We start from the raw sequence: 10,490 nt of genomic DNA, 5'->3' as shown, positions 1-10,490 counted from the left end.
CTTTTTTTTTTTTTTTAAAGATTTTATTTATTTATTTGAGAGAGAGAATGAGAGAGAGAGCATGAGAGGGGGGAGGGTCAGAGGGAGAAGCAGACTCCCCGCCGAGCAGGGAGCCCGATGCGGGACTCGATCCCGGGACTCCAGGATCATGACCTGAGCTGAAGGCAGTCGCTTAACCAACTGAGCCACCCAGGCACCCCTCAGATATTTTTCTTTTAAAAACTCTGTCAAACCCTATCTGGTTATAGACAAGAACAGACTTTCCCTTCATTTTCAGGCAGGAAAATGCTGTCAAGTCACTCAGCCTTTTGTTTGCCCTCCTACTTCCCCCAGAATGGCACTCTGCTCTCCAATCCAGGAAGACTGGACAAGGCTCACCTCCTGAGTTTATGGTGGACAAGGAGACCCAGGAGGGATGAAACAGGGGAGGTGGGGGTGCGCTATGAGAGTTTCTCCTGTCCCGCTGCTTCCATTCAGAGCTGTATCTGAATCAGCCACCCATTCTTGTCCCTGGCTGAGGCCCTAGCCTGTAATGGGCCTTGGTCACTGCAAACCACTTCTGCCCTGGTGACCTCGCTCAGAGAGAGGTGTGAGTGGGGCGTGTTGAATCATGCTTTCTTCCTGTGGCCCCTGAGGCACCCTTTAGAATCCCCTCCCCTGAGAAGATGGAGGAGAAGCAGGTCAGAGTGTGTGACAATGTCACAAGCGCTCTAGCTCTGCCCGCTGCCCCACCTCTCTCACCAGTCCATGAGCTCCCTTCCCAAGGGAGTGATATTTCTCCTTTCTCCTCCACCTTCTGCCTCCAGCCTGAGACTTGTCAGCAGCCCCTTCATGTAGCAAACATACGAGTTGGTTTGCCTTAAAAGGTCAAGTGCAGCAGATTTGTACGTGTTCTCTCCCTCTGACGCCAAAGTCCCGTGGAAGCAAAGGGAGTACAAGCAGTCCTCGATGCAGGCTCCCCCTGTCCCCACTCCCAGCTTCTCACTCCACCACCCCCATGCCTGAACAGTGTCTTCAGCCAAGGAAGGACAGAACACTCGCAGGCTGGGTGTTTCTCCACCGTCCTTCCTGCCATGGCTCCAAAGCTCAGCACACATACCCATTCAAGGAACCCAGTGGAAGCCATCAGATCTGTGAGCCCCAGGGAGGTCAGACAGAGGGAGACCAGGGGCTGGGGGATTCACCCTTTGTGTAGGTTGGCCTCTGTGCTCAAAGGCTTGGCAGTGTGGGACAAAGTCAGGCAGCCTATTTGGCTACATTCTCAGGAAGTCATTTCTATTAATGAGGCACCTGTCCGAAAATGCAGTTCTCAAATCAGGGTCCAGGGCCTTCAGTGCCCTAGGAGATTCTTCCAGATGGTCAGCAGGCTGTCGCTTCCAATATTAATGCATATTATATGACAACATCAACACTTCTGTCTCCAGTATGATGTAACCATGGCCTCTACTTGGCATATCTCTGAGAATTGTGGAGTGTCACCATAAGTAGGGGACTCAAAGAGCTCTAAATCCATGCCATGTCTCAGATGAAGAACCTGAGTCCAGGAGCCAGGAAGAGCCATGTCGCCGTCGGTGAGACTAATACATGGCAGGGGCAGAATCCCCATGCAGGTTCTCATTCAGCTACACCATACCACCTCAAGGAAACATCAGCCCAAACCATTATCAAACCACTGGTCTCCCCCACTCAAGTCAGTGAAGGTTTTTTGTGTGGGTGGGATATTTAGACCATGGGAGCACTTGGCCTGAATCACTGGGAGAACCACTGTTGCTAACTGGATGAAATCAAGGAGAATTAAGTATATTTTTCATTACACAATAGGAAGCCAGCAAGTGCGAGGTTTTCTCTTCCCTCTTGAGAGCTGTAAGCTCTGTCCAGGACACCATATCGCCACTTACCCTAGTTTATTCTACAGCTGTGGTTCTTGACCATTAGCACGCATCAGAATCACCTAGAAGGCATTTTAAAATGCAGCTCACTAGGCCCCATCCCCAGAGTTTCAGATTCAGGAAGGCTGGGGTGGGACCCAAGAATGTGCATTTCACACAAATTCCCAGGTGACTGAGGACGCACTTTGAGAACGATGCAGTTGATTTTCACCAAGACCATGCGCACATCCACAACTGATACACCCTTGTTCATTCTCCTCCCACGGCTACAACCTTATCTGATGGTTCTGCCCAATTAAGGCAACTCGCTCATGCTACATCATAAACCATTGCCCCATTAACAGATGGCTGAAGTTTCAGGCTGGCCCCCTTCCCAACATCGCCTGCCGTTGTGCTATACCAAGTTTCCCTAATCCAAACAGAGCAGATGAACCAGAGAGGAGTTTCCAACCACCATCCTCACAGCAAACCTTGTTCCTGAAATGCCTCCCATTACACCAGCCTTGCCAGAGATTGTTGACCTCAAGAGCTATCATAATCCAGACCAGAGAGCCCCACCCCAGGCAGCATACACCCTTTGTCTCCTCCATCCATCCCCAACTTTCAGGGCTTTGCTTCATTTCCAGAAGTGGCTGGCACTCTCCTGCTGCAGGTAGAAAAGTCAATGACACCCATTCCAGGGGGACAGCCACTCGTACATAATGCATTGAGTCCCTCCCTGGCTCAGAGCAGATTGGGTTGCCTCCAGCTCAGAAAGAGCAAGGCAGCTGCTTGCATCAACAGGTGTCTTCCGGGGGGGCAGCCTCTAGGGCTCCACAAACCTCCTGGGACATCAGGTCAATTTGCTGGGACACAGCCAAAGCAAGGAAACAGGACCCCATGGAGGTTCCACGTCCTTCTTCACCAACAAAGTAGCAGAGTGAACTTAAGAACATGGCCGTGTGGTCACAGAGGCTAGGATCCATGGTCCACTCACCTCAGACCAGTTGTGTGGTCTTGGGAAAGTTGGTGAAGTTTTCTACACCCCAGTTTCCTCGACTCTAATTTGAGGGAATAAGGATACCTGCCTTAAAGCTCTGTTCACAGGAATTAAAAAAAAAAAAAAAAGCCTGTGAAATGCTTAGCAGAACACTTGGCAAAACAAACGTTAGCTGCTCTTACTATCCTTCCAATCAGAAAAACAAGAAGGCCCTGGCTCAAACTGCTATACTTCAAAGGCCTCTGGGAGCAGGGCCTCGGATTCAATAAAGGCTCCTACAGACAAACTGGCTAGATACCTGTGAGCACCCCGGGGGCCCTCATGCTCCTCATCCAACCTCCAGTGGCTCTAGCCCAGATCCGCCCTGGCCTCTGGCTGCTGGACCTGCTCTTCTCACGTGAGGCCTCTCTTGCTGTTTTCCAGATAGTTCATCTTGGCCTCTCCTCAACGTCCATTTTAAGCTACAGCGCAGGCTCTGACAATACGCTTCTGCTGACCTCAACACTTCTTCCATTTCTGGCATCACCAGAACTTTCCTTGGAGCCAGGAGCCCCACCTGCACCCACTGATCAGCCAGTGTTTCACTCCATCACCATAGGACAGAGACAAGCCTGTCACCTGGCCCTGACAGGAATCTACCAGCTAGACACCAAGCAAAGGAATGTTCCAGAAACTTTCCCCAAACTGTAGAAAATGAGCTGACATCTGAAGTTTGACTGCTGGCTATCTGAAAGGAAACATAGCTCAAAAACCTACTCCCAGCCCTTCCATTTGAGAAAATTCTATTCTGCTGCCCTCACCTAAGTGCTGGACAACTCAGAGAGAGGACTTGGACTGTTTAATAAACTTTCAACTTGCAAGAAACAAAGGCCCTCCATGGTTAGCCTAAGGGCTTGCTGGGAGGATATGAGGAGCAGGACAGGCAAGACCACAAAGCCATCAGCAAAGGAAATAGCTACACCCTCTTTTCTCTTTTCCTTCCTTTTGTGGCATCACTGCTTTGCCTTTTGTGTCATGTTCCATTCTCCCATCTCTGCTGGCCACAATCTCCTACCTTCAGGGCTAAATCATGGTCTTTGAGCTCAGGAACTGCCACCACCAGCTCAGACAATTCCAAAGAACCATCAGCCCAACTCAACTTTTTTAAGCTGTAGACTATAGTACAGGACATGGCTGGCTAGCCATGGGTGCTGACCCCTGACATAATAAGCCATGGCTATGGGATGTGGGGTGGACAGGGTCACAAGATACAAAGCAGGGCCGCTGTCCACTTAGCAGGGGTGATGGGAAGGGCAGCTCCTCTTAGAAGAGTGTATGGCTGAGCAGTGGGGAACAAAAGAAGAAAACCACACTCATGTGCCAGGCAGAAGCCAGCCCAGCAGAGCGCTTCCCTATCCAGAGCTGTGCCAAGACCTTAGATTGGGACCAGCAAACCACAGCCAAAGGACAAGTGTGAAGAGTAGAGCCTGGTCCCAGGAATTTCCCAAAGTGGCACAGAGTCCGTCTGAGTCATATTCTCATCAACTGAAAATATTTTCAAATGTCCCTTGCTCTGGGTTGGAGGAGCTATATAATGGCTCAAGCTTTCTTAAAATACATAGGTAGCAATCAATGTTCTGGAATGGACATTAGGAAAGTATCAGACAAGACAAACACATCTCTACAGATTGGAGATATTTAGAAGCCATCTTTTATCCTCCCTGATCTAAGGCAGGAGAGGAGGGATTAAGAAGAAAATGACCCCGGGGCCCCTGGGTGGCTCAGTCAGTTAAGCGTCTGCCTTCAGCTCAGGTCATGATCCCAGAGTCCTGGGATCGAGCCCCGCATCACGCTTCCTGCTCAGTGGGGAGTCTGCTTCTCCCTCTCCCTCTGTCTCTTCTTGCTCTTGCTCTCTCTCTCTCTCTCTCTCTCTCTCAAATAAATAAATAAATAATTTTAAAAACCGAAGAAGAAAATGACCACAATAGTGTTTCAAAGGGATAATGCTTGGTCAAGGACACTCCAAGGAGGGGGGTGTCAGGGCCAACACAGCTCCTTTCACCAAGAGGGGCATGAAAGACTGCCCCACCAGTAAATATCCAACCAGGAAGGAAATAAGGGAGCCCACACCCTCTTGCCAGCCTGTCCAGTAAGTCTGTATACTTGGATACTTGGATACTTTGGATACCTTGGATACTTGGATACTTGAGATACTTGGGATACTTGGGATACTTGGATCCTTGGATCCTTGGATACTTTGGATACTTGGACACTTGGATACTTTGGATACTTGGATACTTGGATACCTTGGATACTTGGATACTTGGATAGATACTTGGATACTTGGATGGATACCTGGATACTTGGATACTTTGGATACTTGGATATTTGGATACTTTGGATTCTTGGATACTTGGATACTTGGATACTTGGATACTTTGGATACTTTGGATACTTTGGATACTTAGATACTTGCCAGCCTCTCCAACAAGTCTTGAGGTCAGATGCCCCAGTAGTGCCATGAAAAGCAGAGTGAAAGGCTCAGCATGTGGTTGAGCTAAACAGCCAAGTACCTCTCCAGCTGCTGGGCATGAGGGTTTGGGGCAGTCACAGGAACAATGGCCCACCTGCAAAATCCTGCCACAGAGCCTCAGAGTTAGATGGAAGCCAGAAGAAGTGAGGAGGGGGTGGGGAGAGGAGAGGGGAGGAGAGAATAAATGCCAGCATGCGGTTGAACACTGAACACGGAAGGTCTTCTCCAGCACACCAGCTAAAAGCAGTGGCAGCCTCCTGTATTGATTATGCATGCATGCCACTGAGTGAACAGGCCGGCTAGGCAGGGCTGAGGCCCACTGGATAATTTATATGCTTAAGTTGGCACTCTCAGAGCCACGCGCAGAGTTCAGAGGAAGGAGCTGGAGAACAGACATTCAAGACATAAGCAAACTCTCACCCTGCAGCTTCAGGTGGGTGGGCAGAAAGGTCTCCTAAGGAGATCGCGCAGAGTGGTGCCAAAACGTGTGTTTGCGTGACACACTGCTTCCATTGCCCATGACACATCTTCCAGCCTGGAATCTCAGCCACCCCTTCCCTTGGCAGATTCCTTCGAGACCAGGGGACTGTCACCACCTACAGGAAGCCTGATCTACACTCCCAAGTTGGGCTAGGTGACCTCCTTAGTGCTCTTCTGATAACCTAAGCCTGCCTCCACTGGAGCCTTCCAACCCATGCATCAGTTCAAAGCATTTCTGCCATAAGGAAGCCTTCTCTAACATGCTTGACCAAGAGGAGCCCCCCATTATTTTGGACAGATCCCTACACCCCTCCTTCATAGCTTTATCCCAGTTTGTACTCAGATTTTTCAGTACTTCTATGCTCACTTTCCTTCTTCCACCCCCTAAACACAAGCTCCATTCAAGAAGGGACCGTGTTGGCCCTTTTCACCACTGTACCCCTGCACCTACTACAGTACCTGGCCTGCACAGAAACACAATGGACAATGACTTAATAAATAAGTCCTCCTACAACACATTATGGTCATATTTATTGCTCTTCCTTCCCAACCAGACTGTGAGATCCTTTAGGGCAAGAACGTGTCTAATTCGTCTTTTCTCCCCAGCACAATGGGAAGGGGGATGGGGTCAAGCATTTCTGGCACCTTTGGGTGATTATTTCCCATCACAGAGATGAACCAAATATCTCCCTTCATTTTGTTCTTTCACAGTGCTTCACAAAATTCCTAACTCCTAACAGGAGTTCAGTGTCTATTTCAGACGATTCACCTTTCAAAGAGCCCATACCTAAGATTGGCAATGTGTCCTCTATGTCAACCAGTGACAATCAGCCCCTCATGGCCATCAGACACGGATAAAAGCAGGATTTAGAGCTGGAGGAGCCCAGCAGGCCTAAGTGTGAGTCCTTACCCTATCCTTTCTGTCTTGGCGACATGCAAAAGGCACCAAACTCCCTGGTGTGTTGTTTCATCTCTAGAAATGGAGGACATTTCCCCCATCCCACAGGCATCAACTCTACTGCCCCATGTTGTGGTGACAAGACACTACAGTCAGTCCTTTGGACCCAAGTTTGAATCCTACCTCCGGTTTTTAGTTTCATGACCCTGTATGAGTTACTGAACTGACCTGAGTCTCAGTTTCCCCATCTGTCAAGCAGGACTAATGGTAGTTTACAAGGATGGAATAAGATGATGCATGAAAAGAACTTGTTACAAATGAGCACAGTAGCAGTTTATTGATGGCAGCAGGTTATAGTGGAAAGATCTTGGATTTGGACTAAAAAGATCTATTCCAGGAAGCTGGGTGATAATGGCCAAGCTGGGTTCTGAGGTTCAGTTTCCTCGTCTGGAAAACAGAGGAAGTGAAACTGTCTCTCTTCATTCTGGCCAAGTTCACTCCCATCCAGGATGCCTGCACTTGCTGTTTCCTATAGGGCTCTGCCATGGTTCATCAGGTCTTAGGTCAGATGTTGTCTCCCCAGATGGCTTTCCCAGCACCTCTCCAAAGTCACTCACCTGCCCTTTGCTTTATTTTATAACCTTCCTGGAAGTCACTTCTGTCTGAAATTGTCTAATTTTTATGTGTTTATTGTCTACCACACTTCTCATTAGATTCTCAGCTCTATGAGAGCAGAAACCTGGTCTGTCCTGGGCTCCAATGTACCACCAGAGTTTAGAATGCTACCTTGCACATGCTAGGTGCTCAACACACACCAAACGAGTGAATGAATGAACACCCTCCACAATCACTGTGAGGAAACAAATGAATAACACAATGAAAATGCCTAGCAGAGTCCTGATTCACAGTAGTCTCTTTGCGTTGATTTTCCTTGCTTTCCCTAGGAACTAATTTTTCAAGAACTAGTCATTAAACATTATCTCAGCTTGAGATTTAAAACTTACTTAAATTGAGCTAAGGTTACCAGACAGGGGAAAAAAGAGAGAGAGAGAGAGAGAGGTAGGGGGACAGTCATAATTAACCTCCCCATGCAGATCTCTACCAAGCACTTCTTTAACACCTCTGCAATGTCTAAGCAACCGAGCCTCCCAGGATTGCCTGAGTGCTCCGGAAGACAGGTCATCAATTGAGCCACTTCTGCATCTGCACACATTGCAGATCAGACACAAAGACAAATGGCACTCAAATCAGTGCCAAGGGGTCAGCGCCAGCCAGGGCATAGATTCAGGCTGGGCCCCTGAGAGAACTCAAGACTGAAATGCAGGCCCAGTCAGGCACTGACCAGGATGGGGACTGAGCACCTCAGGATGCTGGAGCATCCAGGAGACTCCTGCCCCCTCTACTTAGTCTTCCATCTCTAGAGTCCCTCTGCTCATTCTGATATGTGCCTACTTTTAACCCACCCAGCTTGGGTGGCTCTCCTACTCTGCCAGAGGTTCCCCCTTCAACATGGTAAATGAGTCCATCCTCCCGTCTCCTGCCAGATGCAGATAGACTATCCCACGTTAGGCCCTGACCAATAAGGGGCAATGGTGGCAATGATCTCACCTTGTCCACACATTCTAGGCATTCTAGGCATCTCCATTCTGAGCCACTGAGCCACAGCTGCCCTGGAGCTCAGAGAAGCAGCACATCAGAGGTCAAGAGCCTCACCCAGGTGGCTGTCAAGGCTCCATCTCCCCAGTGGGTTCTTGCCCAACGGGCTGAGCCTAAACTCTAGATACCAACCAGAATTCACAGCCCTGATATGAATTTTCATCTTAAATGTCAAAGAAAAACTCTGAAGTTCTCTACACTCAAACACACTTCCTATCAAAATGCCAGAGTAAGACCACAATGGGATTAATCTGTGGTTTTCAACCACTGCACTCAGCCCATTGCACCCAGAAAACCCTTACCATGTGGAGGGAGTGGATTGATGTGGATCTCACATCATGCTCCTGCCCCAAACCCGGTTGGCATTTTCTCCCATGCTCTAGTCCCTGTGGGTCAAAGTCCAGAGTCAGAGAGGGAGAATTAGCCCAACAGCCAGCTGCAGAAAATAGGCACTATGATACCAACTCTAGCAGAATAGGTTGGGTGAGGCAGGAAAAGACACAAAGAAGGTGGTCCTCAAACCATGACAGAATAACGGCTCCAGTGCCTAGAGAGAGGACTTTCCAAGGAAGGCTCACAGATAACCAGAAGAACTCTGTCTTCTAGCCAGTTCAGCTGTAATCTTGACCCCTTCAGTCCCACTTTCTCTTGATACCCAAGCTTCTTAGTGAGAGAGCCAGTTCTGTTTACAGGTCAGGGGCATTATCCTCCACTCCAGCGGACTCCTGGGCTAGCCTACCTTTCCTAAATAGCACTGCCTTGACTCTCTGGGATCCCTTTCTCTGGTGCTTTTCCAGCCTCCTCTCCCCAACTTTACAGTTACTTAAGCAATATTATGCCCCCATGTTCAGCCATAGCAACCTGCTGTGTGACTTTATGCAAGCCTTAACCCCTTTGAGCCTCAGTTTATGTATCCCTAGAATAGGGGGCGGGGGTTAAATTAGACCAGCTCCAAAGCTTCATTTTAGCACTAATATTCCATAATTCCATAATTGTTTGAAAGAAGATTGTCAGCTGGAGTCATCTGTGACAATGATATCTACCTTATCAGAATCGGACCTGGACTGTTTGGTCTTGCTGTGTCCCAAGCTGAACAGGCTTTCTGAAGTTTCTCTTAGCTTGGTAAATGTTCTGTAAGTCAATTTCTCTTCCCCATATTCTTATTCCATATACAGGTAGGGGATCAGGAAGGTAGGAGGCACTGGGAAGATTGAGAAGAAATCAGGAAGTACTGGTAAGTGGCAATTTCTTGTAAGGGAGAGAAAAAAAGCACATGTTCACACTCACTGGCTGACACCTCTCAGGGCCCCTTGTACCCCTCCCCTTTCTGAAATATGTGAAATCTGCCCCAGCAATCTGGAACCATGCCACCCTCCCTGGAAGAGGAGTTCTTGTGCCAAGCTTCTGATGGCTACTCACATCAACACCCTGGGAGTCGTTCTCCACACTCATCTCTCCCTTATCCCCATATCCAATTCATCATCAACTCCAGTCAAGGGGACCATGAGAATATGCCTCAACTCTGCCAGTGGTCACCCACACCCCTGCCCCTACTCCATCTCCAGCATCTCACACAGTGTCTGGACCCAGCAGGTGCTCAGTAAAGATCTGTTCAATGACTGGAATCCAAGAGGACTTCCTTTTCCCTGAGAAACAGAACTAAGAGACAAACTATTTTTGCAGGGCAATGGTGACTTCAGTACTTCCCACCCAACTAAAGCATACATAAGCACCCCACCTGAAACCCCATACCACCATCTGAGTTCAGAATGCCGCTTGCCCTCCTTCCCACTCAGGTCTCAAGACTCAGAAATGACAATGAAACCACAGGCATCTCCTCACTCTGTGGATAAGACATAAGTGTAAGTATCAGTTTAACATCTGAGCAACATTAATTCCCAGGAGCCATCTCCTGCCCTCAGACAGGATAACAATATCCAAACAACACATACCCTGCACTCCTGCACACACATACCCATACATACCCCTTGCTCAGGCAGCAGAAGGGAGCAGGGCTAGAACTCAGACCCCTCTGCTGGGGCCACATGGCACCACCTCCATAAGAATAGAGGAATG

At 48.7% G+C, this 10,490-nt stretch overlaps 1 protein-coding gene across 14 annotated transcripts in view; it reads right to left on the bottom strand.

Annotated features, from left to right (window-relative positions):
- NRXN3 (neurexin 3) overlaps positions 1–10,490 on the bottom strand; it is a 1,527,623-nt gene that overhangs the window by 1,496,809 nt on the left and 20,324 nt on the right. The window contains exon 1 of one of the 14 annotated variants that reach the window (XM_032406058.1): positions 9,458–9,714. The exons of the other annotated variants lie outside the window; for them this stretch is intronic. The gene's annotated coding sequence lies outside the window, so the exon portion shown is untranslated. Of the gene's footprint in view, positions 1–9,457; positions 9,715–10,490 lie in introns of those variants that run through there. 14 annotated transcript variants of the gene reach the window in all.

This window comes from Phoca vitulina, unplaced genomic scaffold (genome assembly GCF_004348235.1).
Source record: "Phoca vitulina isolate PV1807 unplaced genomic scaffold, GSC_HSeal_1.0 scaffold7, whole genome shotgun sequence".
Classification (NCBI taxonomy): domain Eukaryota; kingdom Metazoa; phylum Chordata; class Mammalia; order Carnivora; family Phocidae; genus Phoca; species Phoca vitulina.
This window is presented reverse-complemented; position numbering and strand designations above follow the sequence as displayed.